The sequence below is a fragment of the Mustela putorius genome, unplaced genomic scaffold (genome assembly GCF_011764305.1).
Source record: "Mustela putorius furo isolate JIRA1106 unplaced genomic scaffold, ASM1176430v1.1 tig00000242_pilon_pilon_pilon, whole genome shotgun sequence".
NCBI classification, from domain to species: Eukaryota; Metazoa; Chordata; class Mammalia; order Carnivora; family Mustelidae; genus Mustela; species Mustela putorius.
In genome coordinates, this window is record NW_025421325.1 from 19189298 (window position 1) to 19202668 (window position 13371).

The following is a 13371-nucleotide window of genomic DNA, read 5'->3' on the forward strand; positions in this document are numbered from 1 at the left end:
CCTGGATGAGGAAGAAAAAAAGATTTTGTTTGTTCATTTGTTTCTACGCTTTAAGTTGTAAGCCTAGAAAAAAAATGAAAATATCTGAAAGGTTTGTTGATTTTATTTTTAACTGTGGCAAAATACACTTAACATAAAATTTACCACCTTAACCATTTTTAAGTGTACAGCAGTGTGAAATATATTCATGGTGCTGTGCAACCACCACCCATCCACAGAACTCTCTTCATCTTCCCAAACTGAAAGTGTACCTAATTTCCTATTCCTCCTCCCCCCCAAGCTCTTAACCACTCTAGGTTCTTCACAGAATTGGAATCAGATAGTATCCGTCCTTTTGTTACTGGCTTATGTCACTTAGGATAATGTCCGCAAGGTTCGTCCACGTTGTAGCATGTGTCAGCTTTTCCTTCCTTTGTCAGGCTGAGTAATGTCAGGCTGAGTAATATTCTATGTACATGCTACATTTTCCTTATCCATTCATCCATCCATGGACATTGGGACTGCTTCCATCTTTGGCTATTATAAATAACACTGCTATGAACATAGGTGTACAAATCTCTCTTCGAGTCCCTGTATTCAGTTCTTTTGGGTATATAATGTAATTGCTCAATCACATATAAATCTACATTTAATTTTCTAAGGAGCCATCATACTATTTTCCATATGGTTGCACTATTTTATATTCCCAAGAGCACACAAGGGTCCCAGTTTCTCCACATCCTCACCAATACTTGTCATTTGCTTCATTGTTATCTTTATTGGTTTTGTGTTTGTTTGTTTTGTTTTTTTTTACTGTAGCTATTCTTTTTTTTTTTAATATTTTATTTGTTTATTTGACAGAGAGCTAGAGAGAGAGCACAAGTAAGCAGAGCGGCAGGGAGAGGGGGAGAGAGAGAAGCAGGCTATCTGCTGAGCAGGGTGCCCGATGTGGGGCTCGATCCCAGGACCCTGGAATCATGACCCGAGCCGAAGGCAGCTGCCCAACCAACTGAGCCACCCGGGCGCCCCTACTGTAGCTATTCTAATGGGTGTGAGGTGTTATTTGTTGTTTTTCTTAATCATATTCAAGATTATATCTGTGTCAATCGAGAATATTATGTGAATTCATTGTTTATTTGGCCTTGACAAGAGTTCCCTAAGATCTGTGTTAACATTACTATAATGCCACTAAGTATTATTTTGCAGAGTCCACCCAAAAGTGAACGTATGAATTAAAAACTGAAAAGGCTTATGAGTAAGCTTTTAAACACTGTGTAAGCACGATAACATCTGCAGCAGTATTACATTCTAGAATGCATGGATATGACAGTACTTATTTTGATCAAGCTCAGACAGAGTCACCCAGTGGCTTTTATACAATACTGGGGAATCAGGTCTGTTTGCAATCTGGGTAATATCACTTGGCTACAATGGACAAAATAGTGGGAGGAAAAAACTAAACCAATTCCAGATAATATAAATAAATATACTGAAAGTATTAAAATTATATTAATAAGATCAACAGGACAGAAATTTTATCTCACATAATGCGCAGCTGACCTGTAACACCATATATAGCTTCTGCTAAAGGTTTTAGTGTATAGTTTTTATTCTAATTCTAATTTGCAGTTTTATCACTCAAGTATAATAGTCTGAGAAGATATTAATTACTTAGCCATACAGGTGACAGATGCTGGCTTTGTAAGAAAAACAAGGAACTTTATCTAGACTCCCATACAATCTCAACAGGTGGTAATATTATGTGGAGGAACTTTAACTATAAAAAGCCTCTAAATGACCCATATATTAATTATAATATTATGTGGAGGAACTTTAACTATCAAAAAGCCTCTAAATGAAACATATATTAATTATTTTAATGTTTTAGTAACCTAATTTTTAAAGGCAGAATACTAGAGGGGCTTCTGGGTCAGTCAGTTAAGAGGCCAACTCCTGATTTTGCCTCAGGTCATGATCTCAGGGTCCTGGGATCCCCTGCATAGGGCTCTTTGCTAAGAGTGGAGTTTGGGATTGTCTCTCCCTCTCCTTTAGCCCTCCCCTGCTCACACTTGCTCTCTCTAAAATAAATAATAAATCTTTAAAAAAAGAATACCAGAAAATGTAACCTAAATAACATTTGGAATTAAAAGAATAAGTATCGTACACCAGTTGACTGTTAAACCTTCAATACCAGAGTAATAGGTTCTATCTTTAAAATATTTTATGGATTTCAATAAGAACTTATAAAACATACTGACACACTTTGATGAAAACATTTTAGTTGGAGTTTTACACTGAATTATATTTAGACACTTCAACAACTTTGTAAGGAATTTTTAGTTTTAATCCATCCCCAGTGGTTATTAACAAACAGAATCTAGAAATTTAGTAATATAAAGGTTTAGCATAAAATTCTAAATCTAAGCATGAATTTTACACATACATTTAGATCTCTACAATTAACAGATGAAAAACAAGTGGCTTTCAGGGGTTCTTATAGGGGAGCAGTGCCCAAAAAGTTCCCCCAAATTGGCAGGACATGGCTTTACTCACGTTGCATCAGCTATGCTCACTTACTGAGACCCCAAACTGTCCTAAATCAGAAGAACTATTTTTTAAAACTTGAAACACTGCCAAGGGTTAGATATAGGGCCCCAAAATTTTTTATTTAGTTTATGAGGACCATTTTTGCTTCAACTAAACTTCACCTGAAAAAACATTATTTAAAACTCTAGTTGAATTATTTCATTATATTTCAATTTAGTATATTTAATATGGATTATACTTAAAACATCTGAACTTAGTTATTTTTAAAGGTTAATTTAAATAGTTACTTATTTTACCTAACCAATTAAAGTAAGGGTTGGCTTGTTTTTATATGACCCTCAGGCTACAGATGGTTTTTACATTTTCTTTTGCATGCACCAATGACAGTTTATTGTGCTTTTTCGAATTTGTCTTTTTTTTTAATTTTTATTTATTTATTTTATTAACATATAATGTATTATTTGCCCCAGAGGTTCAGGTCTGTGAATCAACAGTCTCACACAATTCACAGCACTCAACATAGCACACACCCTCCCCAATGTCCATAACCTATCCAACCTATCCCTCCCTGCCCCCAGCACCCAGCAGCCCTCAGTTTATTGGTTTTTACATTTTTAAAGGGTGTAATGAGACAGAGGCCTGACATGCCTCACAAATCCTAAAATACTGAATTAAAACATAAATCAAAGTTCTAAAATTGTCTCTTCTATACTTTAATCAATATTAATTTACATCACACACACACACACCATTAATCTGAAGGATATCTGGTCTAAGCATAAAATTCTTTCTTTCTGAGTCTGTCAGCCCAAAAGTACGCTTCCTCTTCTGGGGTACAAAGCTGTTGCCTGGGCAGGGCTACATTTCCCAGCCTCCTCTGATGTGGTTACAGTCCCAGGGCTAGTTCTTCACAGGAGACTATCAAGCACAAGTGATATGTGTCACTTCAAGGTAGGGCTTTTAGGAAGGAATTATGCTTTCTCCATATTCTCTATCCTTTCACTGGCTCAATGCTGAGAAGATTGAGTCCCTAAAGGATGTCAAAGCCACTATCAGTCAGGACCACCCACAGAAGACAATACATCTCTATTGTGTTAAGCCACTGAAATTTTTGTTACTACAGTTACTGAGGAAACAAGCTGTAACAGTCATTAACATAAATGTTGTATATTTGCTGCCTTTCACATTTAACTAACTTCTACTTAATTTAGAAATTCTCCCAATCATCCTTAAAAAAAAAAAAAAAACTCTATGAAAACAGAATGTTTATATTGCTGAAAGCCGTCTGTTTATTCTAGCCATCAGTCTTTTCCTTGACAACTGGCTACTGTTGCTTCTTTTTCTGTTTACTGTATGCTCAGATGAATTTTAATTTAAGAGCTCACTATAACCACATCTCAAATGAACCAAAATGTAAAAGCATTCCTGCTCCACATGTGTAGTTCAAATGATGCAGCATGAAGACATTACCACATTCTATCCAATGCCTATTCCAGAAACAGAAATTTTCAAATGGATTAAAATAGACCCTCTTCTCTTCTTTATTATATGTAAGGGCCAAAAAATCATGAGAAGGGTAATAGAAATCATTTAACCTTGAAACACTGGTATCTCCAAAACTAGAAATTTCCAAAAACAGTAGAACCTTCGTATTTTCAAGAGCTGCATCTTGATAGCATCACAGATTCAAAAATATGTAAGTGACGGCAAAATGCATGCTTCTGTAACACGGATTCCATCACATTTGACTGGTAAAATGGGAATGACAATAGTGTAAAGGTAAAGTAGTGTTGGTTCATGAGTTGATTCTTCCCAGCAGGTTAATGTTTTGAAGCTATCAAGGGCAAGATTTTTCACAAATCATGAGAAAAACATGGAAGGAAAAACAAAATGAAGACTTTAAGAAAACTGGTGAGACTCTTACCAAAGTCTTACCTTCTTTGGTACAAAGAGTGGTGGTTGCTTTAGTGGCTTCAGTACCCATCATGCTTATCACTATCTTGTGATGTGAACACACGAGAAGCTTACACCTTACATGAGAGTTTTAATTATGGTGAAACCGGCCTCCAGTAGAAGCCAGTAGCCACAAGAATCTACATATAAAAGATAAACATGTCCCAGGATAAAATGCTAAGAATCATCTCGGTATGGAGTACAAATGTCACCCATACTACTGTGCTGGTGCTTTTGTTAGTGCTCTGGTTACAAAGTTTCATAGTCTTAAGTAGTCTAGCCTTAATACTATTTTTTTTCCACAGCTGATAGTTTTAGTGCATAAATTTTTACAGAATGAGAGGTTTTTTAGGAATGTATGTATCACGTTACATTAGATATGAACATACCACTAATTGATATACTGAACTGCACATGCCAAGCAAACAGGCAAAATGACACAATCCAACTTCACGGTGCCCCCATCCAAAATCCTTTAACACGCCTGACAAACACCATTTCATTTAATCCCAGACTTCTACATCTAAAAAACCACCTAAAATTTCTGTGGGCCCTATCAAATAGTGAAAACCATAAATACAGTCCACCAATGCTACAAACATATACTAACTCTCCCAAATTTACCACGTAATTGCTTTTAACTTCAGCTTCGTTTTAACAACTTTTGTTTAATCTGCAAAAAGAGTAATAAATCCTTTAGGTAGTTTCTCCTTTCTTTCAACCCAAACGTACACCATCACCTACTAGGTCTAAGCAAAACCATTTGAAAGTGCTTAAATTTTGCAAATATAATTTCCTTTTTAGAAGGCATAATCTTTTTCTTCAGAGTCAGCTTTGATGAAAACTGCCTTAAAGGTGGAAAAATGGCAGCATCCTCCATAGACATGGCTCTTTAGAACTGCTATTTAGTTGACCACTCCAAGCTGCATTCCTTATAACAAAGCAAAATGAAAGATTTGAGAGTTTTGCTCATTTTGATCCCAAATCAGAGGATCCAGTCCCATCTACACTGTGCGTGCCCATTATACTCCATGTCCCATCTCTGCCAGCCATTGCCTCCCCTGGGATTTCTGACCCCAAGCTTCCCAGTTACAAGGAGCCTAAGTTTTCTCACCCCGCCACAGTACACTCCTAGATGGAGCCCACAGTACCCCTACATGGATCTGCACATCTGGGTATGTGCAGATTTTAGGTGTCCTTGCTGATTCACTGTACTGATATCCTACCAACATTGTAAAACACTGTAGGACCTCTTCCTATCCTCTCCTCTAGTTATCTACCCTCTACCCACAAATCTATCAAGCAAAATGTAGTTAGGTAATTTTTCTTCTCTGCTTCCTTCAGTCCTGTCTCTAATGACACCCACTTAATACCTTTTAGATCATTTATCCCCTTTTGTTCGCCAGTTTCTTTTTAGGAATCCCATCCTTGGCACTGATTTCAACAAATAGAACATTTCTGAAAATTCAAGACATGAAATTCACTCTGGAGAGAATATCAATCTCCCCACCACCATTCTAAACTGTCACTTCTGGAACACCAGCAGTGGTAATTCATGTTAATAAAGATTCTGAAGTACTTCAAACTTCCAAAGAAGCTTTTGAATCAAAGGAATATTCAAGTATATGTCATACAGTTTTAATGTTAAATGTATTTACAATATTCTAAATCTTTAGTATATGGCAATCCGTATGCCACAATATGTGGCAAATCTAGCTACAATTTGATTGATACACACTTTCACCAACCCATTCCAACTAAGAGTAAGGTCCAATCAGAGACTGTTTAAATACTGGTGTGTTCCTTTATACATTCCACCCCTCTAGATCCAGTATGCCCACTATTTAAGTGTATAACAAATCTCCCAAGTGATTCTAACAGAAACTCCTTCCACTTGCAAACTACCACGGCAAATACTGGTTTAAAAACAGCCTATTGGGGCGCCTGGATGGCTCAGTGGGTTGGGTCTCTGCCTTCAGCTTGGGTCGTGATCTCAGGGTCCTGGAATCAAGCCCCACATTAGGCTCTATGCTTGGCAGGGAGCCTGCTTCCCCCTCTCTCTCTGCCTGCCTCTCTGTCTACTTGTGATCTCTCTGTCAAATAAGTAACTAAAATCTTAAAACAACAACAACAGCCTACACAACTGTGGTTCTCATCTCTGTGAACTGCTGGAGGAACTTTGTGAACACACAGGCTCTTTAACTACAGAGATTCTAAGGCCCTCCAAGACCTACTGGATCATAATATGTAATGATGGTACTCAAATATCCAACTCCCAGTGATTCCAATGCACAGCCAAAGTTTGGAAACAAATGCTTGATAACCTCAGATATTTTAAAAGCTGCTGCTCTTGGTGACCAATGAGCTGCCAATGAACCAACATATGGGTCCAGCATTAGGTGGGACCTTCAAGGATAAAGAGGGGCCAACAAGGTGTGGCCAACCTTACACAGTCCTTTCTGTAATGTGGAAATCACAGGGATGGAAGATGCATCTGCTTTGAGAAAGACATTGGGGTGAAGTTCAGAAAATAATTTCCTAAGGATATACACCTAATGGCACTATTCAGCTGCTTGAATCACATTAGCAGTTACAATCAACTAACTGCCTACCTCACTCACCGCAGAGTTTAATACATTACACTAGAAATCAGCAGTCTCAGAAGACCTTAGCTTTACATCAAGAGGCCCCAGTGGTTCAAGAATATCATTCCTCCACTTGGAAAAAGCCAAGTCCAAAGTAAAGCAAAGTCCAAAAGTAAAGCAAACTAATTAATTAGAAGAGACTTCTGATCATTACAAGAAAAATCTCATGAAGAAAACTGCACATATTTTTGCCATCAGCATCATTTGAGCTCTGCCTTCAAAACTTTCTCCAGTTAGTTACTAGTAATTCAGATTACTTAACCTTTCTAAACCTATTTCTTCATCTGTAAAACAAGCTCATGAAAATTTAAATGAGACAGTATTTGTAAAAACATGATATTCAATACAGTTTCCTTTCCTCCTTAGAAATTTCTCTACCCCTCCTCCACCTTCCTTTAATTTTAGTCATACATACTAATAGTTTATACAGATCTCTGTTAGTCTTTACCTCAGTTGATTGCTATTACATATGAGAAACACAGAGACACATTTAATTTTGTTACTCCAAAACTAACAGCACTTAAACTCTGTCTACTGACACCCCACTGAAAACCCATCAGGGCTGATAGTCATATACTAACTTCCTCAGGACAGATTTTTGTTTTTTTACTCCCAGGTACTGATTCCACAAGAGCAATGGCTCTCAAACTTTAAAGAAGGTAAGAAGGTTGCCTGGGTGGCTCAACGGATTAAGTGTCTAATTTCAGCCCAGGTCAGGATCTCAGAGTCCTGGGATGGAGCCCAGGGAAGTCAGGCTTGCAGCTCCACAGGGGAATCTGCTTCTCCCTCTGCCCTTCCCCTCATGTTCTCATGTTCTCACTGTCTTTCTCTCTCAAATAAATAAATAAAATCTTTTTAAAAATAAACAAATAATTAAAAATAAAGACAGTAAGAACTGTTAGGGAGCTTATTTAAAATACAAATCCCACCTCACACCAACAGGGATTCTCAATGGCTAATGCCAGTAAGTAAAAGGTTGCTAGGAAACAGAACACTTGACACCACCCCATGAATTACTGATTGCAAAAGGGAAAATATACCTTTATACAGAAAAATCTGGCCGTCAGGATCTTAATCAGGAGATAAAACTTCGCACCACTAAAAATGCAACAAATCATGTACCATCATTGAATATATGATGCAAATAAGAAGCAGGAAGCAGTATTTTGGGTGAAAATACATAAACTGAATAAAACCAAGCACCTAGATGCATCTTCAAGTTTATCCAGAAAACATGTCAGACTACTCTTGGAAAAAACAATTAAGCAATCCAAAATACAGAACATACGAGAACTGGCCTAGACTCTGCAAAACTCAATGTCACGAGGGAAAAAAGCAAAATTAAGAGAATTGTTCTAGAGTTATGGAAACAAAAGCAATATCTGAATTTTTACTAAATCCCTATTTGGAGGGGAGAAAACCTATAAGAGAAATTGTTGGGGGCAAATGCGCAAATAATATGAAGTAGCTATTGCATGATTCTATAAAATTATGGAGTAATTATTGAATTATTATTAATCTTTTTAGATGGGACAATGGTATTACAGCTATGTAAAATTATTCTAAATATTTAGTATTTGAAGTATAGAGAGGTGCAACCTCATAATATGTTACACACACAAATACACGCTGACAAATATACCTATGTTAATTACTGAAACCAGATAGATGGTAACAAGTGTTCAAAACACTATCCTTTCTACTTCTCTGTATGCTTAAAAGTTTCCATAAGGTAGACAAGAAAAAATACGCATTCCCTGGCCCAACACCCTAAGACTCTAATTCCTTAAGTATGTAGTGTAGTAAGCGCACAAATCTGCATTTCAACTAGCCCTGGGCCTATCCTAAAATACAAGATGTTTTCTGACCACTCTAAGAAACACAGTTGAAGAAAAATGGGTGTGTCTGCTGCCCAGAAGGACTTTGGTTCTTAACTCCCTGCCAGCTCTATTTTACTGGCAGGTTTCCCAAGCCATGGATTTGGTTATCTTCCTCACCTCTGCCATCTTTCTTCATGTGTCCAATGTATTTAAGATGGACTGAAAAGAAGCATAATGGTTAAAAGAGAAAGTTTCTATTTCATGTACCTATGATTCCTTGAGAGCATCTCCCCAATGTAAATAATAATAACCAACTCTACTTTCCTTCCAAGAGTGCTGTAAAGAAAACTTCCTTGTCTTTCTGTGAACTGAATATTCAAAGTTCTTCCTAGAAATGGATAATGAGCATATAGTCCATGCTCTATAAACGGATAACCGAAATAAAACAGAAATAGCATCCTCAGTTAAAAAAAGGAAGACCAAAATATTGCACTCAGAAGTTTTGATTACAACAAACTAAAAAGCTTTTGTACAAACAGGACTACATCAAACTAAAAGGCTTTTACATAGCAATGAAAGCCACCAACAAAATGAAAAGGCAATGGGAGAAGATAGTCACAAACAATATATCCAATAAGGGGTTAACATCTAAAATATACAAAGAAATCCTACAACTCAATATCAAAAAAGATAAACATTCCAATTAAAAAATGGACAGGGGACCCAAATAGCCATTCTTCCAAAGACACACAGATGGCCAAAAAGCACATGAAAAAAATGATAAATTTCACTACTCATCAGGGAAATGCAAATTAAAACCACAATGAGATACCACCTCACGCCTGTTAGAATGGTTACTATCAAAAAGACAAGAAAAAACAAGTATTGGCAAGGCTGTGGAAAAAAGGGAACCTCCATGCATAGTTGGTAGGAATGCATATTGGTGCAGCCACTATGGAAAAGAGTGTGGAGGTTCCTCAAAAAACTAAAAACAGAATTACTATACAATCCAGCAATCCCTGTTCTAGGTATGCATCCAAAGAAAACGAAAACACTATGAAAAGATATATGCATCCTTATGTTCATAAAAGTATTATTTACAATAGCCCAGACATGGAAGCAACCTAAGTATCCATCAATAGATGAATATATAGACAAGATGTGGTACATTACCCAGCTATAGAAAATGAACTCTTACCATCTGTGACAACAAGGATGAATCTACAAGGTATTATGCTAAGAAAGTCAATGATTTCACTTCTATATGTGGAATCTAAAACACAAAACAGAAAAAGGCTCAGACACAGAAAACAGAGAAAGACAATACAGACGAAGGGGATCAAGAGCACAGTCTTCCAGTGATAAATACATGTGACTCAGAAATGTAATGTACAGCAGAAATATCAAATTACTCTGCTGTCCACCTGAAATTAATGAAACACTGTATGTCTATTATTCTTTGATAAAAAATTTACTTTAAAAACTGCTATTTCAGGGGCACCTGGGTGGCTCAGTGGGTTAAAGCCTCTGCCTTTAGCTCGGGTCATGATCCCAGGGTCCTGGGATAGAGCCCCCCATCGGGCTCTCTGCTCAGTGAGGAGCCTGCTCCCCCCCACCTCTCTCTGTCTGCCTCTCTGCCTACTTGTGTTCTCTGTCAAATAAATAAATAAAATCTAAAAAAGAAAAAAAAAAACCCTGCTATTTCAAAATTAAAGTGATATATAAGAAACTTTGTTAGCAAAGTTACCTTAGAATATAGTGGTTTGTTTTAAGATGTGTTAAAATAATGTAATATACCAAGATCTACCCACATCAGATATACAGAAAAATATGAAGTTGAATCTTATGTAGAAATGTATCAATGTCATTGTAACAATACTAAGTGAGTCCTCCAAGCAAAACCCAGAAATACACCTGGAATCAAAGAAGTACCTACAGCTTAATCTAAGAAAAACAAAAACAAAATTCACTTAGAATTATTTCCTAGAAGAGCTCACAACTCACATAGAGGCTATCAGGTAAAAAAAAAATAAAAAAATTTACAAACACTAAATTCTCAAAGTTAGAGAATACATACACATCAAATAATAATTTACAGTAGGCAATTTTGATGTTCCTCCCCAATAAAGAAATTAATCTTAGTAAGCAATTCAGAACACCTCCAAAATATATAACTTATATGCATTGCTTTAGCTTACTCTAACAGTAAAAAATTTAAAACAGAAGATTACAAAAAATGAGCACTTTAAAAAGACTAATTTTAGCTGAAATTGTAAATCATAAAATCAGCTAGTAAACAGCATTAACACATTTCTCAGAAAGTCTAAACTTCGATAAATTTTAACATTAACTACATAAAGACATAAGATGCCTCTACAGGTTACAAAGTGATTGAAAATAATGAGAATGTATTTAGTACATCAAAATAACATATGGTAAGATTTCAAAGCAGTTCCTGGGAAACCTATACATTTTTAAATATATTATTTGTTCTAACCAGAGCAAAGAAATTTTTTCTTTAAAACTTCAGAGTGCTAATATCTATAGCATAATAAACTTTTCAAAATTGAAGAGACATTAAGGATCACTACCTTTAACTCCTCATTTAATAAATACAAGAAAATTAAGGCCAGAGACTTTTTTTTTTTTGTAACTTGTAGAATGATAAACCATGATTTCTTAACTCCAGTGTTCCCCTTCTATGATGGTATATATGTCTTGTCCTTTAAAAACAAAACAAAAGAAACAAACAAAAACTCCAGTAACAATAAATAGCAGGTTGTCTTCAATCAAATGTCAAAAGTCACTGAACCTTTCGTTTAATATGAGGCTATATCTTCATGACTTTTTTTTCCAATTTTAACTTTCTGAGACAAGTAAGAAATCCAGGCTTTTAACTAGAAGAAAACAGGTAAACAGAACATCATGGGGAGTAAATTAAAGTGTCAGCCATAAACTTGTTTGCAGAGAGAACACTGTAAAGCAACCAGATCAGGGTGAAAATGGCAACATGTAAGACACAGTTTGCAAGAGTCCAGAATTTATCACTTACATAAGTATAACTTTGGATAAAGTTTGCAAAATCAAAGGAAATAATGTTACAAGACAAAAATGCTTGTGACTTCTGACATGTGCCTTCTAGATTTCCAGAATGCTAGACTTCTGTCATACAGAGTCTGATGCTTTGTTTCTGGATCATTCTGGAAATCCTATCCTTCATCACCAGTTGCAATGGTACTCAAAGCATGCCATTTTTTTTTCCATCACCTCCCCTTGAAAATTCACCATAAATGTCAACTTTTACTGTTTCTAATCTCTCAAAAATGACAAATACTCTTCAGAGATGGTTCTCTTCATAATCACTCTCCTTTAGGAAGTGGTTCTTTATCTAAATATATAACTCTTTCCCTCACCATGTATCTCTATGATTTTTCAGGTGATGGGAACAACTTTATGCTGTTGTACCTGTCCTTTTTCTTTGATGGAATCAAAGCATCTTGCCCCCCTGCAAAATTATTATCCTACATTTTCCTTTAGGTTTAGTATCTTCTGTTTCCACCTTTAATCTTTCCAGAATTTTTGTTTACATAAGGTAGAGATCAATTCCTCCCTCCATGTGGGCAGTCATTTACCCTACTGTCATTTGTTAAATAACCCCTTTTCCATTCATGGATTAGAAATGCTTTATTATCTACCTGCATAATTCCTGCAAACCTATTTATTTACTTCACTCTTTATTCTGCTTTATTACCTATCTACCTAATTCCTCTGCCAGCCACACACTGTTCTAATTATTGACACTTTATAGCACGTAAATTTTCTGATTTTTCTGGTAAATCTCAACATTTTCCAACAAGACTTTTTTGATTACACAAAAATATTTACTTTTCTCAGATCAATTTTTCTTAAGTTTACCCTCAAAAAAACCCCACTGAGTTTCTTCTGAAACAAAATTCCATTGAACTTACAGATAAAAAAAATTATTTTTAAAATATTGAGATGCCATTTAGTAATAAGCAAATATATAAAGTCACCTACACAACACACAAAAGCATGTATATAATCTTCATTTGACTGTGACTGGTACTCTGTCCCCATACGAATGAAATTTCCTTATTTGTAAGGTAACACTGCCATTCCTAAATCACAAAATCTTAGAGCTAGAGGAATATTACAGATCACTTAGTCCAACACCTCTTGTAAGCCCAGTTATGTTTACCTCAAGCCTACTTGAGAATCATTTCAAAATTAAAATTAATGTACCTTTTACATGTAACATAATCATAAAAGTACCACTTGGATCACACACAAGGCAATGAAGTGGGCTACATTTACTGAAGACTGCTTTCAATTTAGGAATCCTTTTAGAACAAGATCATACTCAGCTCAAAGAAGAAAAGAGTACCATAAGTATATACACTTGCAAC

General features: G+C 35.9%; 1 protein-coding gene across 1 annotated transcript in view; it reads right to left on the minus strand.

Moving 5' to 3' along the window:
- Positions 1 to 13371, minus strand: part of XKR6 (XK related 6) — a 298759-nt gene that overhangs the window by 279656 nt on the left and 5732 nt on the right. The window lies entirely within an intron of this gene.